We start from the raw sequence: 24,910 nt of genomic DNA on the forward strand, positions 1-24,910 counted from the left end.
TCACAATTTTCAGAACACGTACACTCAAGGTTTTCAACTTAAATGAACATGAAAACACCTTGAGGTTTAGAGGTGCAACGATTAGTCGACATAATCGACGACGTCGACTACAAAAAATAGTCGACGCGGATTTTTTATTCTATTTTATTGTTGACGCGTCATAACAGAACCTTCAACAGAGGCTCTAGTCACACAGAACCACATTGGTTTTTGTAACTGCAATGCACTACATGAACGTCTGGGGGCAGTATCGTTTGTTATTGTTTGTCAAGACTACACAGAGTCCTACCAACAAAGAAGAACGTCTGAGGAGAAGAAGAGTGTAGAGGAAAATAAACGTGGTTGCAATGGCGAGTCGGATAGAGGAGGGGGAAGGAGATGGAAAAAAATTGAGACAGAAACTTACTAAAGTGTGGGAGCACTTCACCGAAAAAGAAAAAAAAAAACTGAATGCAGATTATGTAAAGCAGAGCTTTCTTTTCAAGGCAGCACCATCGCGATGCACAAGCATCTGAAACGCAAGCATCCTGGAGCTGTGATGCTGCAGTCTTTTTAGAGGCAAGTTTTAGCGAGTAAAGTTAGTGTCACATGTTAACGTTGATGTTTGTACTATAATGTGTATATCAAAGTTTCGACAATGATAGTTGACCCTTAAACCGACACATATTTGGGGGTTAATGCACCCCTGGACGCCAAATACTTTTTAGCTGCACATTTTAAGAAAACGTCAAAATTCAAAAACACGTATTTTTTTTCAAGTGAAGAGTGTCACAATTACTGCAACCCTGATCATTTTACACACTGCAAATGAACTGTAAAAACTATAAAAAAAACTACTGCAATAATCTATTATTATATGTTCAAGGTGCAACTGAAGCTATTGATTAAATTCAGTAAATCACACAGCCAACTGCGCTTGAACTGGCTGCACGCAAACACACAGGGATAAACGCTGATGATTGCAGGCTTGTTTAGTGCAGCGGCTGAATCCTAGACACAGTGGTGTTGCAGTTATGCCGGCGCCGGCAGTGGTTGTGAGCTGGCTGCTCAACGAATATATGGCACTGACTGATCAGCTCCGGCATGCTGGAAAATTGCTCTGTGAAGCAAATATAGCCGATTGCGGGGTTCAATGAATGTACGTCGCCGAATATACTCGACCCCTGCGTGCTGGCAAATTGCATTGGAAACCGACAATAGCCGGTTCCGGCAGTTTAAGGGTTAAGTGAATATAATTTCAGTTATGTTTGTTAAAGTGTTTGTAGCTATAGTAAAAGAGTGAATAGGAGTAGTTGAGCCGTCCTAGTTTTTTCTTCTTCTTTTTTCATATAATATTTAAGTTCATATGAATAGTAAACCATCTCTAATTAACGTTAGGTAACTTGTGTTTTGGAGTATATCGGCAATTAGCTTGTTACATATTTTAGTCCGTTATTTTTTTTATAATACATGATGTGATAAACTACAACATTTTCCTTCAGAGCGTGATGATTAAAACATCTGTCTGCAAAATCATTCTTGTGTATTCCTGCTACCTCTACTCCCTCTGAGCGTCTCTTCTCAACAGCTGGGAACATTGCCTCAAAGAAGAGAGCCAGCCTCACACCAGAACATGTCGAAATTCTCACATTCCTGCACTGCAATCAGGAATATATAAACTGAATCTTTTATAAACTGTACATTATTGTTTTATTTTATTTTAATTGAAGCTGTATTTAATTGGACTTTAAAACACACCAGTGGCCATTTTTGGTTAAGTTAAATGCACTTTGTTTGTTTAAAGGCTATGTGCACTTTAGTTTGTATTGTGTAATGTATTTCTTTTTTATTGTGATGGTCACACTAATATAAAACATTTGATTATTTTAAAATTCATGTTTCACTGGTTATTTTGATTTGATTATTATTCATTTTAATCGTGTTAATGCAGAGACATCAGGGTGACATTCACAGGTGGACAGGCATGAGCAGATGAGGTAAGACATGCACTGGAGCTCAGAACAAGATGTGCAACCACAGGTCGCAGGCATCAAAATAGTCAGGCATGAAATAATCGTGACTAATCGGAAAAAAAAATTGAACGATTAGTCTACTACCAAAATAATCATTAGTTGCAGCCCTACAGGGTGGCTCTCCATTTTAATTCCTGGAACTTGTATTGTTTTTGTGGCTCTGTATCTAGCAAGAGAAAAACTTCTCAATTTTGAGACAATTGTCTTTTATTTTAAAACGTTGCAGGACAGTCATCAGGAATGCGAAAAGAGCCAAGAACCATTTTAAGAAGTGCATACCCTCTTAACAACAAAATCAGATTTTTGCTGAGCTACACAGTCTAAGGATTTGGCAACCTAAACTGCAGTAGGAATTGTGACAGTTGCATTTTGCTGTGTCTTTTTGTTTCTGTTGCATCACTGCTGCTATTCTGAAGACACTTGCAAGTAAGAATTTTACTTGTACACATGATAATACAACTAAACTTCAATGGATCCCATAATGGACTGGTGTTTTAGCCAAAGCTTCCACTTACCGGTATTTTCCACCTTCAGCACTGGAAATATTTTTATATATACACACACACACACACACATACCAACCTCAAATACTTAGCAAACTAGTGCAAGAGATAATAAACAATGAACCAGAAGAAGAAGAAAAAATATATATAAAAAAACTTGAAAAATGAACAAGGAAAAAAAAAAACTCACATTCCCAAAACCCTCTGAGTAATACAGACAGACAGACAGACAGACAGATAGACAGATACTTTATTAATCCCAATGGGAAATTCACATTCTTCAGCAGCAGCATACTGATACAATAAATAATATTAAATTAAAGAATGATAATAATACAGGTGAAAAAACAGACAATAACTATGTATAATGTTGAATATTAACGTTTACCCCCCCTGGTGGAATTAAAGAGTCGCATAGTTTGGGGGAGGAACGATCTCCTCAATCTGTCTGTGGAGCAGGACAGTGACAGACAGCTGCTCTTCTGTCTGGAGATGACATTATTTAGTGGATGCAGTGGATTCTCCATAATTGATAGGAGCCTGCTGAGCGCCCTTCGCTCTGCCACAGATGTTAAACTGTCCAGCTCCATGCCAACAATAGAGCCTGCCTTCCTCACCAGTTTGTCCAGGCGTGAGGCGTCTTTCCTCTTAATGCTGCCTCCCCAGCACACCACTGCGTAGAAGAGGGCGCTTGCCACAACCGTCTGATAGAACATCTGCAGCATCTTATTGCAGATGTTGAAGGAAGCCAGCCTTCTAAGGAAGTATAACCGGCTTTGTCCTTTCTTGCACAGCGCATCAGTATTGGAAGTCCAGTCTAATTTATCATCCAGCTGCACTCCCAGATATTTATAGGTCTGCACCATCTGCACACAGTCACCTTTGATGATCACTGGGTCTATGAGGGGTCTGGGCCTCCTAAAATCCACCACCAGCTCCTTGGTTTTGCTGGTGTTCAGGTGTAGGTGGTTTGAGTCGGACCATTTAACAAAGTCATTGATTAGGTCCCTATACTCCTCCTCCAGCCCATTCCTGATACAGCCCACGATAGCAGTGTCATCAGCGAACTTTTGCACATGGCAGGACTCCGAGTTGTATTGGAAGTCCGATGTATATAGGCTGAACAGGACTGGAGAAAGTACAGTCCCTTGTGGCGCTCCTGTGTTGCTGACCACAATGTCAGACGTGCAGTTCCCAAGACGCACATACTGAGGTCTGTCTTTAAGATAGTCCACGATCCATGCCACTAGGTATGAATCTAATCCCATCTCTGTCAGCTTGTCCCTAAGGAGCAGAGGTTGGATTGTGTTGAAGGCGCTAGAGAAGTCTAGAAACATAATTCTTACAGCACCACTGCCTCTGTCCAAGTGAGAGAGGGATCGATGTAGCATATAGATGATGGCATCTTCCGCTCCCACCTTCTCCTGATATGCAAACTGCAGAGGGTCAAGGGCGTGTTGAACCTGTGGCCTAAGGTGGTGAAGCAGCAGCCTCTCCATGGTCTTCATCACATGTGATGTCAGAGCAACAGGCCGAAAGTCATTCAGCTCACTAGGACGTGATACCTTTGGGACTGGGGTGATGCAAGATGTTTTCCAAAGCCTCGGGACTCTCCCCTGTTCCAGGCTCAGGTTGAAGATGCGCTGTAGAGGACCCCCCAGCTCCGATGCACAGACCTTCAGCAGTCGTGGCGATACTCCATCTGGACCCGCTGCTTTGCTGGCACGAAGTCTCCTCAGCTCTCTGCTCACTTGCGCTGTTGTAATTATGGGTGGGGATGTCTTTCCTATGCTGGTATCAGCAGAAGGATGTGTGGAGGGTGCAGTACTCCGAGGTGAGAGTGAGAGTGGGTTAGGGTGGTCAAACCTGTTAAAAAAGATGTTCATTTGGTTTGCTCTCTTCACGTCTCTCTCAATGGTGGCACCCCGCTTCGAGCTGCAGCCAGTGATGATCTTCATCCCATCCCACACTTCCTTCATGCTGTTATTCTGCAACTTCTGCTCCAGCTTTCTCCTGTACTGCTCCTTCGCCGCCCTGAGTTGGACTCGGAGTTCCTTCTGCACGCGCTTGAGCTCATGCTGATCACCGTCTTTAAAAGCCCTTTTCTTCTGATTCAAAAGGCCCTTGATGTCACTTGTAATCCATGGCTTGTTGTTAGCATAGCAGCGTACTGTTCTTACTGGAACTACAATGTCCATACAGAAGTTGATGTAGTCAGTAGTGCAGTCAACAACTTCCTCAATGTTCTCACTATGAGATCCCTGCAGGATATCCCAGTCTGTAGTTCCAAAACATTCTTTCAGAGTATTCTCAGCCTCCGGAGTCCACTTCCTGAATGATCGTGTGGTTACAGGTAGGACTCTAACTTTTGGTTTATAGTGAGGCTGAAGCAGAACCAGGTTATGATCTGCTTTCCCAAGCGCTGGCAGCAGGGTGGCGCTGTATGCATCTTTAACGTTTGCATAAAGTAAATCAATAGTCTTATTTCCCCGGGTGTTACAGTGCACATACTGGGAGAATGCAGGTAATGTTTTGTCCAGCGTCACATGGTTAAAGTCTCCAGCGATTAGCACAAGCGCCTCAGGGTGCTGCGTTTGTAACTTAGCAACAGCGGAATGGATGATGTCACTCGCTGACTCCTCGTCTGCCCGAGGAGGAATGTATACAATAACAACAATGACATGTCCAAACTCTCTGGGCAAATAGTAGGGACGTAAACTTACGGCCAACAGTTCGATATCCCTGCAGCAAGTGGAGATTTTGACGTTAACATGTCCAGAGTGACACCACCGTGTATTAACATAGAGAGCGAGTCCTCCTCCTTTGTGCTTACCACAGGTACTTGCATCTCTGTCCGCTCTAACTGTGCTAAACCCGGGTAGCTCCACGTTGGCATCTGGGATGGTGTTATTTAGCCAGGTTTCGCAAAAACACAACAAACTGCATTCAAACCTCCCATACCCCCCCCCCCCCTCCCCCCGGGAGGTTAAAAACCTCATACGCTTGCTCTCTTGAACTGATGATTTCATCTTTAAAATTAGCCCTTCTGCTCAGGGCATTAACCATCAACTTACTCGTTTGCATGGCATCTTTTGTTTTCCTTGTGCGGACAGCCACTGAAAATGTGTCATAGGTATGTTTGCTATGCACCCGTCTTATATAAAAGTTGCTTTTACCTTATTATCAGATCTGCTCCTGTCCTGAGTAGGTCTAATGGTTTAACATGTGCAGTGCTGCAATTATACTGCAATACTCTTCACTTTATGACAGTCACAATTAGTGTGGAACCGGTACAAAAACAAGCCATATCGAAGTACGAGTACCGAAACTACTGAGCTGGTGGTTAACATTCAGTTTTAAAAATTGGGTTTGTTGGTACTTTTTCAGTGAAACCCTAAATACACACTACAGAAAGCGTCAAATTAAATTTGACCCACACAAAATACTAACCAATTTGTCCCACACCCGATAGGAGCTAGTAATGTAGAGAATAAATTTGACAAGAGTTTGAGAGCTTTATATTACCATTATTATGCTTTTAAGCATAGCCTTTATTTAACTGAACATACAATCTTTCTGATAAAACTGGAGAAATACAGTTATACTATTAGGCAATTGGTTTATTGATATTTCATCAAATAATTTTGAAAAACGTCTTACGACAGTACTTCATTTCTGTCTACATTTTTCTTTTCTCGTTAAAATGTTTCCATTAGAAGATGTACATTAAAACCATAAAGTAGTATCAACTTGCACTTGTATGCAGGTAAAGCTGTAATTAGCCATAAAAACGACGGACACTTTCAACTTGTATGATTCTTAAATGCTTTAGGAACACATAGGATTAGACAACTTTTCCAGCAATTTTCAGTCTGTGATAAGCTGCCCAGACACAGACAGACGGACACCGTATTAAAGTCCACCACAGGTTTATTTAACATTATTTAAAGTCCAATAAAGTGCACAACCCAGTGCTTCTCGCACCAAACTCCCCCAAAGTCCAGGCCTCTTTCTCTCTCTGCCTGCTCTTCAGGCCGCCTCCTCTCTCCTGCCTTGAAACCTTGTCCACTCCTCACCCGACTCCAGTCCTCCTTTGCAGGGAGGCGGCCCCTTTTATAATTACCCGGATGGGCTCCAGGTGATTCCCGACACTCCTAAGACACGCCCCTGTGTGGCGGAAGTGCTGGCTATACTCCTGGAAGCCCTCCGGGAGTTCCCTGTCTTCATTCGCCCAGCACTTCCTGGTGTGGTGGAAGTATTGGGGTTCTGGGTCCTTCAGGCATGGGGGCGCCCCCTGGCGGAGACCACGGGCTCCTACAGGGTTGGGCTTCCAAGCCCTGCACCCGTGGCCCTCAAAGGAACCAGGGTGGCCACCCCCTTGTGGTCCGGAGGAGGAATGAGCCCTCCTCCTGTCCTCCTGGGCGTCCCGGCTGGGCACCACCCCCAGCCGCGTGCCACAAGTCGTAACCTTCTTTTCCACAATTTGATGTGAGCTCACAACCAAATGAATGATCATTTGGAAGAACAATTTATAAAATGCCATGATGAGGAATAAGGAATGTGGGTGTTTTGGACCTCAAAAACAGAAGGGAAACATGTCAGTCTTATGTCTATTGACATAAGATGGCATTTTTCGAGTCCTGTTGTTATGGCACAGCCAGGAGTGTGGTCATTGAGATTGAGATTTCTGGTGTCATTGACACGATAGGTATAATAAGGGTGGCGGTGACAAACTTCCATACCTGAGATTGCAGACAACACAACACTTTACAATAAAACTTTTTTTTTTAGCCTTTTTGCTCTTAATTTTGACCATGATTTTTATATAAATGTTTTAGGTCTTTATGACAATTGTTTTGACATCTCTATATTTGACTCTGATTTTGTTATCATACAGTTCTTGTTTTGGTGCATCTTTAATTTTGCCAGTTATTCACCTCTATATAACAGTATTTTTAATTGACATATATTGTTAACCAATGCACGACCTTTTCCAAAATGAAAACATTATCCACAATAGTACAAAAACATGTAGCACCATATTTGCTGGGTTTTAGTCTTTAATATTCCACACATTTTAATTCCTTTTGAAGGCATTACATTTTTTGTAAAGCTAAATGAGACAGTACTTATTATGAAGGTCACGGTATTAAATGAATTGACTGAGAGCGTTACTCCAATAATTTACTCTTCAATAGCGGACTCTTGTACTTATTGTACTGATGCCAACTCTGCCGTGCTATTTAACAAAATATTAATATTAACAGACTTTTAATATTAGTTTAACCTCTGTATCTTCTATAATGCAATTTTTACCTTAATTTATTATTATACCTTTCAATTGTCTAATTTAATATTTACATTTTTAAAAAAGTTTGAATTAGCATATGCTGCCCTAATTTGGGGTGTTTATAAAAAATGTAATAATTTACTTCATGAGGTGTAAGTACATAATAAACAAGAATAGTTATATCAGATATTTGAACTATTAAAATATGTATTTCCATTTATATGTCCAAATATTCTCAAGTGTAACAGACATTTGTTATTTTTCATCCTCTCATACTGGTGCATAGAGGGCTAGATCCCTAGTAAAGGATCAAATATAACATCATATTAGTAATGAATGACCTTCAAACAGTCTAAAATAATATATCACATGTTTATGTATGAAATTTGTCATTTCTCCCCTTTTGGGAGTGGTTCTTAGAAGGCTAGGACCACCAGTAAAGAATAAAACATCAAATTATCATATCTATCTATTTGTGATCAGCCATGTAAAATAGCATAAAACACTACTCCACAAGTGTATATTACCGATCCTCATTATTGGAAATTTGACTCTTAATATCCCATTATGGGGTGAAACACCCTGTGGTCAGTTGATTTGCACCATTTCAAGTACTTTTAATCATTTTTATTGAAGACACCTATTGGTTTACTCTTTATTATAAGGTTAAAATTTCCTGCACAAATTATGCTCCAAACATTGCCTAAAAATGAGAGCTTGTCAGGTGTACAAAGGCCAAAAAGTAGACATCAAGAGGAGTCAAACAGTATATTAATTTGGGGGTTTTCTCATAGCAGGGAGCCAGGAGGTACCAGACCACCAAAAAAAAAAATACAGAAGCGATTCCAAAGCCTTCATAAGTAATTCTTATGAATGCAGTATTTTTTAGTATACCTTTAATTTTGTGTTGCTATCTAAATTACTGCATGTTAGAGCTCTTTGTGAGATGCAATGCCACCCACTTGCACCACTTTATGTTTGAGCTTTAAATTCAGACTAGAATACCCTTCATATACATGCGCTCACTGCACTTGTCAGTACTTCATTCAGCACTTCAAAGACATTGCAGGCATTGTGGCCTTATAGATAAGGAGATAAACATGACACCACAAGGTTGCTGGCTCCAATCCCACCCATGTGTGGCCATGAGAAAGTCAGCCTTGGCTTCACAAACCACCACCTCTAAGATAACATACTGCTCATGTAACCTGTAATTCTGCAAAATAGAAAGATTCAAGCAACCTCAAAGATTCCTGGTGATTAGTGAATTAAAAGGGAACGGCTGTTGCACCCATGGTAAGATCTTCATTTCTCTAAGACTGCCAAGTTTTTAGAAAGCCAGTTTAAATGTTCTCTGACCAAAAACAACACATATAATGAATGAATCAATAAAATTTAATTTTATACATGAAAGTGTGGATATTATTAGTCCATCCATTCTTTTTAATGCAAAGTCATTAATAAATTTAAATCTATTTTTCACCTTTATTGAACATGTAATGAACAACATTTTAGAAGAAATTAATATCTGAATAATTTAGGAATAATTATAAATTAATTATTAAGATGATGGCTGCATATGTTTGTACATTCTTTTTAATGTGGACTGTAATTATGCTCATTGCTCAGATATAACCAATCACATTGCAAGTTAAATACAAACGAACTTTGCTTTTACTGGACATCAACTTAGGTTATTCTGACTTAAAGGGCTCAGACTAATTGAAAATATGTTAACATTTAGGGAATGACCGGTTACTGTAATAAATTCTTGAAGATCGTTTAGGTTGTATTTTGCCTCTATAAATGATTTTGATAAGCATTCCTCTTTGGAGGGGCAGGTCAATATCTTAAATTTTCTGAGGGCACCATATTATCTCCTCCGATTGATGATGGTTACTACAGCACTCATTAGTACATGTAAGGGTTTTATTATCCTTTCTTTCCCACTCCTGACTGTACCATAAGAAGATCCAACTGATTTTTTGTTTGCACTGCACTATGCAAAGAAGCAACCTTCAGTGCTGAGTGGCATGAATGAAAACATTCTCACAAAGAATACTAATGGCATGTATACATTAGGTAAGAATTTACATTCAGATTCCCAAAACCATGTGGGCAAATATCTCAGTCTGAAGAGATCAAAACTGAACCTTCTAGCCTTAATTCAAGACAAACAAAAAAGTTCCAACACAGCTCACCACCTAAAGAAAACAGCAGACAGATATGGTAATGACTGGGGCTGTAGGGACAGAGGCTTTGGTAGGAATGGTGGAGGGAGAAGTAGCTCCAAATATCAAAATATTTTGGACCATATCTATGGCACTCTCTAAAGAAATTGAAGAAAAGAAAAACTTCACCTTTCAATATAGGAACCCAAAGATGTGGTTTTAGAAAAGAAACACAGTCAGAGCCAAATCCTTTTGAAATATGAGAAACCAATATAATAAAGAAATGGTACAAAGGTTAGTCTCCAATTCAGTGAAAGATACCACAAAGGACTGAAGATGCACTAACAGAAATATCTTCAATATTTCTACTTTGTTAATAATCCACCACTGGTTTGAGGCACAAACGACAGCAAGAATAATAGCATAGTGGACAACAGTGGAACTGAAACCATGTACTAATTTATCGCTCTTTGCACAACAAACAGTGTAGCTAAGTAGCTAAGGGATAGGTTCTTGTCCTAAGGGTCATGACCCCAAAAGGGGTCACCAAATGACCTAATTCCAGTGATGCCAGATGGTGCACAAATGCATTTGATGAAGGACATTTTTCATCTCTGTAAGTGTAAATGTGACTTGGAATTAATAGTATGTACATTCTAGGTGTGTAGTTATTTTAAAAGACAAAAACTTTAAAGTGACAACTGACAAGACATCAAAGAAATAATAAAATGAATGGACTCTTCAAAAGCTGCTAAGGGCTGCGTGCTTCTTTTATATCTCCCATCAATAGGCTCAAGCTGTACTTAAATCACACAATGTGGCCTACTTCAGTTTTTTCATGGGCACATCTATTCTTACAAGATGGATAGGTACTTTGTAATTAAAGTACTTGTCTTTTATTGTATTTTGTTGTCAAAGGGTGTCTGATATTATTCTTGTTCAAGTATTATTCCTTTGACCTATAACTGATTGAAAAGAATATAAAAGTGGTGTACATAGTACAAACACCTCTTAGATCCTCCAGAGAAAGAAGGTTGCACTTTCACTATCTGTACCTCATTTTTTTTAAATTATATTTTCAACATCTAAGAGCTCAAATTCTGTCATAATTTTGTTCCTTCATGCGCAGGTCAGGCATGTCTTTGTAAATATTGGGAGCCCGTAGAAAATACAGAGTACTGCATAGGGCTTGAATTTTAGCATGGAAATCAAGTCTGTGTTTTTTTTTTAATTGCTGCATGGTTTAATTAAATAAAAAGAACTGCCAAGGGAAAAAACTCTTAATTTAATGATAGGAATAAAGTGGCAATAAGTTGTTTTATAAATGAAATTACCAGACTCGTACATGCTTTGAGAGCATGATGAATTGACGAATCAACTGTGAGTTGCATTCATTTTAATTTGCAGTGTCACACATTTGAATGAAGAAGTCGGAAATACCAAAATTAGCACCACACAATTTCAAAACTAAACATATGCTCTGCATTCATCGTCTAATGCACAAGGACAAGGCTACAGTGCAGCAAATATGACAAAGTTACCAGTGCAAAAAAATGGATCTGAAAGAGTAATGTTACAAACACAGTTTTAAAGAGTTTGTGTAAATGACAATATTCTAAATTGTATCTGGACTCACTAATTCTTTTAGCAATGATACAACAATGTATGACTTTTTTTAGTTATAATTTTAAGCAGTACAGTCGTGTCTCGCTTAATGACGGAATATGGTTCCGACCAGTGTGTCATTAAGCGCGTCGACCTATATTAAGGAGACAGGGGAATAGCTTTGTGTCCGATGTATCTAAAGTCAGTGTGATGCTGCATTCAATGATCAGCATGTGGAGAAACCACCACACAAGAAGTGTGATGTGAGAAAGATGTGGAAAGTCTTGATGTAAACAGTGGTTTAAATATTTGAGAATGTTATTGAGATGCTTGATTACTTATGTCAACTTCTGTCCAGAAGACTCTCTCAGAAAAGATATGTGCTTGAAGTATGTCATTTCCATCAGAAAACAAGCAGCAACTGGACAATATTGGCAGGTGACAGTCACCCTAATTGCTTCTTAATTTAGCCACCTTGCTTTCTTTCCACTGGCATGTGGTGTCTGGACAATTTCCAATACACAATTTGACAAAGTTCAACCCAGTCTCAATTTTTGCAGCAAGTTCCAAACCTGAATAAATGGTTAGTGATGGCGTCAGGATAGGTATCCGTCCATAAAAAAAAAAAAATCACGCCAAAACCTATAAAATAGCAACCTCACATAGAAGTTGGAAAAGATGAAGAGGAAGGAGTTTTTTTAACAAAGATCACATAATAAGTTATATAAAATTAGTTTTGGAGTGTAATCTTTCGCATAATTCCAATTCAAATGCAGGTCACATTCAAGTCAGACACACTAGCATCAGATTCAGTACCACATATGAATATGAATATTTCTGATTCCACGTGTTTTTTGCAATTCAGACTTCTCTAATATAGCCGGTGGTTGACGTTAATGAAGTAACTGAGGAAGTAGTAAGTAGCTTCATAGGTTTAAGTTCTTAGGTATCTAGAACACCGATAATCTTTTGTGCTTCTTCAACACCATAAATTTTGCTGAGAAGATAAAATGTGTATTCTCTATTTGAAAAGGTTGAAGAAAGTCAAGGTGCCCATCTATATCCTCAATGACTTCTACACAGTCTTGTATGTCAGCTGCACTGAATACAAGTCCCTAAAATGGATGATAAAAGGCCCTGAGCAATTTGACCTGTGCAAGCATCAAATATTAAACTCTTCTTATTCTAAATTGGTCAAGATTTGAATAGAACTCTTACTGTAGCAAAATAAAACCTCAGAACAGGATGGGAGCAGCTGTGCAGTGTAACACTGTCTTTACAGCCATCAAAGGTACATAAAATGAAAAGCAAGCAATTCTCAGGTTACGTTTCCATTGAAAGGTTTGGCTCACCTACAAAAACAACACGAAAAAAAAAAGATTTTTTATTGGCAAAAGCCACCAGAAGTCCCTGTTGATTCATTCAGCATTTGGGTTGGTCATGATCCACACTTGCAATCTTCTCTTCAAAAAATGTTTGGTGTTTCTGTCAAGTTAGGAAATAAAACCCAAAACAAACAAAAAGAGAAATACAGGCTGTTTTTTGAGTTGGTCAAATAGCTGAACTAAGGCTGAAGTGTCTTGTCACATTTTTTTCACTGCAAAAAACACACATTAAATCTCCAAATAGACATTTTATGAACCTGCTCTCTCCAATACTTTGCTAAAGAAATGGAGAGATTGGGACGGTTTTAATGCAGAAAGAGTAGCTAGACAATTTCAGAATATTACAGGGGGCATCCAATTACTTATGTCAATTCATCAGAAATTGTCTAGCAATAAAGCTGTATTGACTGCAGAGATTTGTCCCAAATGTTTAGTTGACCACGTTGCTTTGTTTTTACTGGCACACTGAGCCAATATTGTCAATACTTTTAACACAAATATATGATGAAAGTCGCATCAAAACACAACCTAACCTGACACAGTTCCAAATCGGAACTGTGGTTCTTTTCAATTCACACTTCTCTAAAAAGACTGGATCTGTGTCACATATGAGTGAAAAATACATTGGAAATTAGCAGCAGTACAATTGTTGACCAACTAATGGCACACCTACTTCCTTTGCTTTAGAGCTTTTTTTTTCTCCTGTAGTATGTTTCGTTTAGGTGGATGTGCACATGCTGATCACATCCTGGTGTAGATCAAAACAACCACACCAAGACCCTTTGTAAACAGTGGTCTTGTTTCAGTAACAAGAGAACCCAGGAGCATTTTGCATGAGGTATGAATGTGATCCAACATGGAACCGATCTAATGACAGGAAATACTGTGTACTGTATTATGCAAAACATTTCCACGGGTAATTAGGCAATTGATACATAAAAATTAGGCCACGCCCACATACAAAACAAAACAACTCACTTGAGTACAAGTCATTAAGATCAATCCTAGCAACTGATTCAGCCTCAGGGCCTCTTTTTCTCCCTTTCAATCAGACTGGACAAAAGCTGACCACAATATTAAAAAAGAAAAAAAAAGGTTCACTTTTTAAAAGATTCACTTATGATTGGGTAGATCTAACCACATACAGAATTGGTGAGAAACAAATACCCTCTGTGACCAACAATCAAATCCCCCCATTAGTGCACCGCAAAAGTAACGCATGCAGGTGGGGCACCTTCTCAATGTGGATGCACTTCTGGATCGACGCGGACAATGGAAGCACATTAACCTTGATACAATGTAGTAAGAGTAAATCAAACATTCCCAAGTGAACGTAATTAACAAATATTTATGTAACATCAAAATTTAAATAACCTAAACACAGGTGAGGTTCAGGTTATTGGAGAGTAAATTACCAACATCATACAATGAAATGGATCTCCCTCAATATATCAGCTGTCTAAATTAAACTCCTATATATATATTTTTTTTTAACGAGTTCCATAGATGAAACTTGTCCTTTCCATAGCATGGAAATAGAGAAAAACCAAGCAAAATGACACCTTTTATTGGCTAACTAAAAAGATTACAATATGCAAGCTTTCGAGGCAACTCAGGCCCCTTCTTCAGGCCTGAGTTGCCTCGAAAGCTTGCATATTGTAATCTTTTTAGTTAGCCAATAAAAGGTGTCATTTTGCTTGGCTTTTCTCTACATTCATAATGGCTAACACGGTACAACACCCTAGTACTACAGCATGGAAAGTAACACATTTTCAAGACTTATCAAAAGATATTTTGCAGCTTGATAAGCAAACCACATAATCATTGCAAATGTGCTTGGGCACTGCAGCTCTTGTTGACTCTTCATGACAATTATTCAAGAGAAAAATTCTAACCAATGAATGTAGTCCACAACATACCCATGGGATGTTTACTATCAACTCTGCTTTGATGTAAAGTAACTGGTGTGAAACACAACAGTACTAATTGGAGATGGAAACAAAGAAGCAATCATCATCTGTTTCAGCACAAAACACCTTTAGAGTCATCAAACTTTGGGATGATGGAGGAAACCAATATTCCCGCATGCAAATAATTAGAGAAAAACACACTGACCAGCCAAAATTGGAACCCAGAACCATCATCAACCACTGTACCATCTAGGCTTCAAACATTTTTCCATTTTCCAAAACTAAGGCTACAACCACACTAATATGTTTTCATTTAAAAATACAGACATTAGTCCCACTACCTCGCCGTTTTCAACCTTCAAAAAAACTAGACTTTTAAAAAAAGCTCACCACAGCTGTATATTTCTGAAATATCCAGGTGAGTGTTGCTGTGTGGAGTGAAACTGAACATTTCAGAAAACACAAACTGTAAATGAACTGTGGCTCATTCATATTATCTGGCCCTTCCCTTAAAGGATCTTGCTCATTACAATGCTTTATTACCTGATTGGTCACCCTTCATGGAAGAAAACCATATTCTGACATAGAGGAGTTGCTTTCCATGGTGCTTGTAGTGTTTTCTTAATTGCATTTTGTACAGTTGGAATGCTGTATATATGGTCAAAATACAAATAATTTACCCATCACTACAGTTCTGTAATAATTCCCATGGCCGGCAGTATTACTACCCCCAAGGATTTTTCCGCTGATTCATGCATGCCCAGTATAGACTAAAATCTTTGTCATTCATTTTTGGCTGTATAAAAATGGACAGAGATACAGTGATCCCTCGCTATATCACGCTTCGACTTTCGCGGCTTCACTCTATCGCGATTTTTTTCTCATACACGCTTACGTCACTACACATGCGCTTTCTGAGAACTTTTATCTAAGAACCACAATGGCTCCTAAACGTGCTGCTTTTTCTAAGCCTTCTAACAATAAAACTAAGCGCCGGAGGAAGATGCTTACTCTCCAGGAGAAGGTGAAACTCTTGGATATGATCAAAGATGGCAATACCCTACAAAAGCCTCCTCACGCACATGAAAAGACAGCGCCAGCAACTGTCTATCAAGATGTTCTTCAGCCGCGCACCCAGACACCCACTGCCTACTCCTAGTACTCCTTCAGCGGAAGAAGACAACGACGCACCTGCTGAAGATACTGCAATACCTGAAGACTCTCCTACTGAGGTCGTGCCTTCATAGGTTAGTGGTTGTGTGTAAGAACTGTGTGTGTGTGTAATTAAATGTACAGTACAATAATCTACTATATAAAAGCGGTCGGGATTGTCCTTCTGTCCCGTGAGTGCAAAGCGTAGCGGTATTCCGCTTATCACAGACTTACTACTTGCGGTACGAAGCGACGCGATGTGAGCAGAGCTCTGGTGCTCCCATCGTTCCCTTGCTTTTGTGCGCGATGCGCTGATAAAATAGACAAAATTATGTCTCTGGAAATAATTAATGTTGATGGAGTACAAATGCCTCACCACGTAGTAAATATCAGAGGAGATGGTGCTTGCTTATTCTCATCTATAGTTTATTTAGTGCATGAAACTCCGTCTTTAGCGGTACAGATTCGGGCTGACATTGTACGACTTTGGACAGGCACTCAAGGTGATAAAAAAAAAAAACTTAGGTTTTCAGGAGATGTTATGAATGGGCACTTTGATGTTCTCATTCCCTACACTTACATGCCTGATGTACACATGGAGCGCACACAAATTGAGGATAAAAGGCAGGTGAGCCTAGTAATAATATGATATTTGTAACGTCTACTATGTCTTATTAGATTATTTTGTCTAATATATTGGGTAATACGAGTGTAATGGTGACTAAAGGGTGTTATTTCATGTCTAGAGGGCTCTAATAATGTTAAAAAACGTATTTAGAAGGTCGTAAACAGGTTTTCTATACTCTAACTGCGAAAATATTCAATTTATAAATAGAGAATCCTACTTCGCGAAAATTCATTTATCACGGTAGAGTCTGGAACGGATTAACCGTGATAAACGAGTGTTCACTGTACTTTAGTAAAAGATAAGAAAATGCTAGTGTGACCGGAGATTGCTTTTTGTTTAAAAACACTGTTTCTAAATGAAAACATATTAGTGTGGACACAGCATTATATAACTATCCAGACATGGACCAAATTTTGGGTTAATAGTTAATCTTTCAAATTAGAACACTAGAAGAATTATTACAAAACAGGCCACTTAAACCAACAAGCTCTAAAATAACAAGTCAAGATCAGAAGGTTCCTAAAGTCCTACTCTCCACTACACTAGTGTGAATTTTATTTTATGTGTCGGTGCTTCTGTGCATGAAGAAAAAAATTTTCCAACATATGTGTGAAATCTCCCCTTAAGGTTCCAACAGTTTCCCTTTGCATTATACAATTCACTATACTAATCCAAACTGATAATTTAAAACACTTTCAATTATGTTGCCTAATAAAAGGATAGTCCAAGAAAATTTTATGTTCTTCACCCCATGTAGTTTGTAATGATGACTGAGAAATTTTCAATTTCAGGTTTTTGTGAAAAACTGATACAACGTTTCTGATATAACGAGAGACCAATGCTGGACAATAGCAAACATTACCAAAAACATCAATAAAAAATCTCACACAACATGTCATTCATTAATATACACACGAAGTGCAAAATGCATGTATGTTTTGCTAAAATACTGCTAAATAAATAACTCCAGGAAATTAACATAGACCACAAACAAAATGTCCATTCACATGGGCTTGCTCTTTTGAACTGAAGACAGGACTCTTGACCAATAAATGAAGTGAAGAGGCAGGTCTTCCAATCAAAAGCCCAATCCCACAAGAATGGGCTTTCAGCTTGTGGACTGCTTTTGTTTCATGGAGTTATCTATTTTAAAAACGTTTTAGCAAAAAAATGTATTCATTTTCTAACATTGTCAGCAGATGACTTGACGAGTGAATAACAAGACAAGTGGCAGCAATCTGGTATTGGGGTTATGGCTTTGGCCTTCAAACCCAGAGACTGTGGGTTCAAATCCCTCTAACTGACACCATGTGACCATGAGCAAGTCACTTGACCTGCCTGTGCTCCAATTGTAAAACCGAAAGAAATGTAACCCATTGTACCATAAAAGTTGCATATTGCTTTGGATAAAGGTGTCAGCCAAATAAGTAAATGAAAACACAAGTAATGCAAAAGTTTGTTTTTTTTTCATGGATGTTTTTCACATTGTTTTTTGCTCTCCAGCATTGGTCACCATTGAATTACATCCTATGAGAAAACTGATTAAAAATCTTGGCCATCACTATAGACACTATGGTGTAACATATTGTAATGATCTGAGAAATCACCACAAGTCAGGGTGTTCAAAGTATTGTGAAATGGTGTGGGCACAGAGGAGCCAAAATGGAAGCTCTCAATAAAAAGCCACTGGGATGGTGGGGGCAAAAATTGAATATAACGTTTGGGACACCAAAAAGGCCACTAAGCTGCTTACTTTTTTTTATGCTTTCTCGTATATGAAGTATAGGGAAAGTATTGTAATTGTCCAAAAATTCAATTTCGAGATTATGATGAATCTCTCTATGTTTTAGACCTCCCCGAGTCTAAAAATAACATTTTTAGAATTATGTCTGTGTATGTGTGTGTGTTTTAAGGTTTCTAAACTCTTTTGGGACTCCCCTTCGGGATGACATACCAAAGAGCGTCCCAAAGAAAGATCGCCACATCTGTGCAACCGCAGGCTCCCAGTGCTGCAGCGGCTCACCACAAAAGCAAATCCAAGGCAACCACGGTGGCGCTATAAGTGGTTGCCGTCAATGGGTGATGCAAGGAACATTATAAATGCAGGGAACAGTATTACTTGGCCACAAATCTGCCTGATTGCTGCATCTGTGTATAGGAGAGTGGTAGACCACACTATAATAAATAACCATGCTGTTGCTGTTTCAAACAGAATAAAGCTGGTTTTGCTAAAGTACTGAGACTCAGCCTCACGTTTTGGGGTGCAAGACAGGAATACGCATTCACTTAGGTCAACCAAATTTTGCAAACAAGTATTAGGTACAAACCATAGAATTCTATCAACTTTTGGGCTATTTCCGTTAACCCAGAAGTGGCACTTTACCTTTTATTCAAGAAATTGCAGGGTCCAATTTATTCAACTTTAAGTTTATAATAATTGTTCAATATCTATATATATAATTCACTAAGCTGCCGACAAGTAGCCACCCATGGAAAGCACGCAAGTAGCCACCCATGGAAAGCACGCAAGACAGCCACGGCCACCAACTCTAAGACCATTGGATACGACGAAAACTCGCAGAGCCACGCCCACCAACTCGGACGCAGCAACTCACAAAACACGACGTCATTGGATATGACGACAACTCGCCGAGCCACGCCCACCACCTCGGACGCAGCACCTCACAACACAGGGCGTCATTCACATTCGTCTCTGCTAGACTCCACATGCACCTCTGAGCCATGTTGACTTTTCATTATTCTTTTCGGTTATGACGCACGCACCACCATCGCAAACTGTTTTACACACCATGGTCTTAGAGTTGGTGGGCGGGTCTCCGTGAGTTGCTCTTGCGAGCGGGCACATGACAAGGCGGTGTGTATGCTTTAAGAACGAGCGTGGACGCGGCAGGACCATTTAAGAAGAGGCATGTTTGTCACAGGTGTGAATTGCTGAATGAGCGTGCGACGGCGGTCCTCCAATTGTCAGTCACGGACAATTGTATGTTTCCTTCTCAAAACACAATGAATGAAGCAGTCTTTAAAAACCAATAAGCCCTGTGCCTCTGTTTCATTAGCGTCTCACCTACTTCACCGATGCAGGCCCTGCAACAGTTGAGACGCTCTCTCAGCAGCTGACCTTCTACACAAGCTGGGTGGGTGTTAGTTAATTAGTTACTCGAAGGATTTCAAAATTTAATATGCACAAGTGGTAACACTGCAAAAGCAGCCCAAACCAGAAAAGACAGCTGGCAAAAAGTGGCCGACAAATTAAACACGTGTGCATTGTACTTACTGAAAGCAGAGTTACGGATTTTGCAAATGTTCATTTTTTTCCCTCCTTTTAGACAACTGTGTCTTTCCGGAAGTGTTCAGCCATCAATAAATAATTATGCGGCGTATGCCTGCAGGAACACGTGCAGCGAGCGAGAGAGAGCGAGCGACACAAACACACACACACATACATACATACATACATACATACGCGCGCGTGAGAGAGAGAGAGTGCTGGACACATAAAAATAATAATACTTCGTTATATTGATATGGCGGTGTTCTCAGTATTCAAAGCGCTATCCACACTGGGAGGAACCGGGAACCAAACCCACAATCATCCACAGTCTCCTTACTGCAAAGCAGCAGCACTACTACTGCGCCACAAGGTAGTTAAAGAATGCACCGGGCTCGATTTTGTTTTCACTTCTGTTTACAGCGATCGGGTCGTAGATAGCATTGTTGCAATGTTACGTTTCTTGGTGGCTTATTACATTACGGATGTTTCACATGTTCCTTGTTTCCCCGGTGCTTAAGACATTAAAAAAGTGTTTCTCAACTGTGACTCCGGAACCTCATAGTACGCAAGCTATATTAAGCGTCAACAACGAAGACCCACTACACCTTAATCTACAAGTACTGACAACTGTGTCGTTCAGGAAGTGTTCACCCATCAATACATAATATGCCGCAGGTTGGCTAGTATTATTAATTTGATTTGTTGTTGATGGTTCTTTAATGTTCATAATATAAAAATATAATCATTGTCTTGCGGTTTACTCCTCAAGCATCCATCCCCATGTCTGAGTATATGAAGAACTTTACGGGAGACCACTCCCGATTTTTTTTTTTTTTTTTTTTAAATCTGCTGTGTGGGACTGATAGGCTGTGACATCTGAAGGTGGAATGTCCCGCCTTTAAAGTAGGTGGTTGGAGGATGAGTGCACCCTGAAAACATTTAAAGTGTAAAGTAAAGGCATGTCCTCTTGGCCTGAAACAATGGAAGAATTGTAAATAGTTGTTTTTTCGCGTTCTTTTGAATGTTCAGTCAAAATAGAAGGGCAGTAATCCACTTTTGATTACGGCATTCTCTCATTCATGCAGTTTATTTCTCCCGCCTGGAAAAGAGGCATTACAATATTAAAAAAGGGGGTTATGCCTTTAATCTCCATTTTCTTTAAAAATTCAAGAGGACAAAATACTACTCAAAAAATTCAGGTGATCACAGAGACTGTCTTAAGATGTGAACCCAAGTCCTGAACACTTTAAAAGGCAACCTAAGCAGTGTGCCACCCCAGGCTTCAAATTTCCTGCCTCCATGGTTGCTTTGCAGCTTCCCTTCAGCATGCCGAGGATCCAGTGTGGCCTGTTGGCTAAGAGGACGGACTGCAAACTACCATTTGTTCAAACTTTTATAAGCATCGCGGGGTGGTAATCGATTTGGAACCCAATAAACTGCAACACAAACGTGCACAGCCTCAAGCCTTAACCCTGCCTTCCTTTGTGTCACTACCGGTTCTCGTCTCGCTAAGCACTAGGTAAATAAAGAGAAATAGACAAGAAGAGCTTAAGGAGTGGTGGTCACATTTCCCACTGGAAAATTCAAATGAGGTGCGGCGAAGTTGGAGGTCGCTCAGCCAGGTGACAGGCGCCTATTGCACGCCTCCTCTGCAGCACCTTGCGCGTTTCTAAAGGTAAATGCGAGACGGCGCAACTTGTCCCTCGGGCGGCGATGAGGATCATCTTCCCGTCTGTAACCTCGTGCCACCCACAGGTGTGGAGTGAAAGGAAGAACGACGACGAGCCGATCGACCGCGTGAGCAGCAGCGCCATTCTGGCTCACCTGGCACTGCGTGACACCTGTCCGGCAGCGCGAGGCTTGCGGCTGTGAGACGACTTGACCAAGTGTCCATGTCACCGCGCGACACATGAAAAGTTGTCGTGGCCTCCTCCCTCTCCTTCTCCGTCTCCTCTTTCTCGCACTAAGCTACCGGTAACCCGTTAAGTCCATACGGGGCAGTTTCCGATCCCGCGTAAGTCGAAAGTACACGCCATGGCGGCTGAGGCGGCATCCCTCTTCGCCCCCGTCCAGTCCCGTTGGACACCAGTTAAAAAGAGAAGACACTGATGGGGGGAGGAGGAGGAGGCGCAGAGTGCGGCTCTAGGCATCACTGGCGTCGCTGCTCCCTTAAGTTTACTCGCGGAACAACCCAAGAAAAGCAAAAAAAAAAAGTGCAAACTCACCAGCTGTCTTCAAGCATCCAGGAAGAGCGCTGGCATGAAGGCATCCGAGAGCTCCGCAGAAGTGCGCCCGCCTCGCCGCTTACATCGACTCCGCGACATGCAGCTACCTACAAACTTTCTGTGTGCACTTGACCGCCGCAGCCCTATCTGTTGCTGCCAGTACAAGTGGCCGCCATGTTTGTGTTTTGTTACTTTTTTTTTTTCCTCTGCGCGGCTGCGGGAGACGATGAGACCCCGCCCCGGGGAGCAGAGGGGCGGGGACGCGCGCAGAGAAGAGGCGAGGCGGGAGGTGTGGAGGAGGAACTGGAGGAACAACAGCCGAAGAGCCGTGGTGCGGAACGGCATCGCGAGTAAGTCAGGACCGAGGCAGGCCAGGGGAAGAACCGGGGCAGCTAGTGCGGAGGGGTTCAAGGCGCAGGGCATGAGCAGCAAGGCATTTGAGGGGGGCATCTCGGACAAGGCAGTTGAAGGGGACGGAGATAAAGCAAGTTATCAACTTGGACAAGACAATTGAGAGGGATCAGAGATAAAGGAAGGGGGCATCTCGGACAAGGCAGTTGAAGGGGACGGAGATAAAGCAAGTTATCAACTTGGACAAGACAATTGAGAGGGATCAGAGATAAAGGAAGGGGGCATCTCGGACAAGGCAGTTGAAGGGGACGGAGATAAAGCAAGTTATCAACTTGGACAAGACAATTGAGAGGGATCAGAGATAAAGGAAGGGGGCATCTCGGACAAGGCAGTTGAAGGGGACGGAGATAAAGCAAGTTATCAACTTGGACAAGACAATTGAGAGGGATCAGAGATAAAGGAAGGGGGCATCTCGGACAAGGCACATGGGGAAGGATAAAGCAAGGGGGCAACTTGGGCAAGGCAAGTGAAGTGGGTAAAGCAAGGAGGCAAGTTGGACAAAGAAGTTGTTTGGGGGCAGAGATGAAGCAAGGGGGCATCTCGGACAAGGCACAAGGGGAAGGATAAAGCAAGGGGGCAACTTGGACAAGGCAGGTGAAGGGCGGGGATAAAGCAAGGTGGCAAGTTGGACAAGGAAGTTGATTGGGGGCAGAGATAAAGCAAGGGGTCATCTTGGACAAGGCATGTGTGGGAAGGGCGGAGATAAAGCAAGGGGGCAACACAGACAAGGCACGTGTGGGAAGGGCAGAGATAAAGCAAGGGGGCAACTCAGACAAGGCAGTTGAAGGGGATGGGATAAGGTAAAGGGGCAATTTGGACAAGGCAGTTGAGAAGGGGCAGAGATAAATCAAGGGGGCATGTCAGACAAGGCCCACATGGGAAGGGCAGAGATAAAGCAAGGTGGCATCTCAGACAAGGCAGTTGAAAGGGAGGGGATAAAGTAAGGGGGCAAGTTGGACAAGGCAGTTGAGAAGGGGCATCTCGGACAAAGCACATGTGTGGTGGGGCAGAAAAAAGGCACTTGGGCAATTCAGACAAAGCAGTTGAGGGAGGGGCAGAGAAAAGGCACAGGGACATCTCGAACAAGCCAGTGGAGGGGGACAGAGAGAAAAGCAAATGTGGGAGGGAAGGAAATAAAGCAAGGGGAAATTCAGACAAGGCAGTTGAGCACATGGCTGTCTTAACAGTATCATAGCCCCCTGGGCAAAGTAATACTCTGGTGCCCTTGCTTTGATAGCAAAATTGAAACATACATAGGCATTAGAAACATCATGGGCCCCTATGCTCTTGTGGCCCCTTGTCAGTGCCCATACGTTAAGACAAGCAAGGGGGCAAGTTGTACAAGACAGTTGTGTGGGGGGCAGAGATCCAGCAAGGGGGCAACTCAGACAAGGCAGTTGATGGAGGGCAGAGAACAAGTATAGTGGATCACTGGCAATCTAAAGCAAATACGCCAAATTAACATTTAGAGATATCTTAAAATGTTCAATGATTTAAAATCCCTGGAAATGCATTTCAGATATCTCAACAGAATATGGCAAGCCAAAGTAACCTTCAGAGATATCTCAAAATGCATTTTAAGATAACTTGAAATGCATTTCAGACTTAAAATGCATTTCAGTTATCTTAAAATTGACAGGAAAATGGTAAGCCAAGTTAACATTTAGAGATATCTCAAAATGCATTTTACGATACCTGGAAAAGCATTTAAGATATCTCAAAAAGTGACAGATATTTGAAAATACATCTTTTTAAAAATATCTGAAATGCATTTTAACATATCTCCAATAGATTGTTTGAGATACGTTAAATGCATTTCAGATATTTTGAAATGATACGTTGTACATTTTGAGATATCTGAAATGCACTTCAAGGTATCTTTAAATAAATTCTTATGTATTTTGAGATGACTCAAATACATTTTGAGATATCTTTAAAACACACCCGTAAACATTTTAAGATATTGGAAATGCACTTTCAGATATCTCAGAATATTTTCCAGTGTATTTGAAGATATCTCCAATATATTTTGATATGTCTCAATCACTTCCTGTAAAATGTCCTATTCTTTCAACAGAACGTCTTTTCTCATTTAAGATATCTAGAATTGAATTTCAGATACCTTGAAATGCACAGGAAGTTATAACTAAACTATTTCTCTATCTGTTTTCTAAATTCACTTATCCATTACATATTGTTGGGAGGAGAAAGAGCCGTACTTGGCAATGCTAGCATAAGGCAGGAATGAAACAGGGCACACTGACATAAAAACACACAACCTAGTCTAATGTAGAACTACCAGTTCAATTAAACTATTCATTGTTCC

General features: G+C 40.6%; 1 protein-coding gene across 1 annotated transcript in view; it reads right to left on the reverse strand.

Annotated features, from left to right (window-relative positions):
* The window catches only part of LOC114654947 (DENN/MADD domain containing 4C), a 227,759-nt gene extending 205,357 nt beyond the window's left edge, over positions 1–22,402 (reverse strand). Inside the window, 1 exon segment of the mRNA XM_028805821.2 lies at positions 22,174–22,402. The gene's annotated coding sequence lies outside the window, so the exon portion shown is untranslated.
* Positions 22,403–24,910: the final 2,508 nt, after the last annotated feature.

The sequence above is a fragment of the Erpetoichthys calabaricus genome, chromosome 7 (assembly GCF_900747795.2).
Source record: "Erpetoichthys calabaricus chromosome 7, fErpCal1.3, whole genome shotgun sequence".
Classification (NCBI taxonomy): Eukaryota; Metazoa; Chordata; class Cladistia; order Polypteriformes; family Polypteridae; genus Erpetoichthys; species Erpetoichthys calabaricus.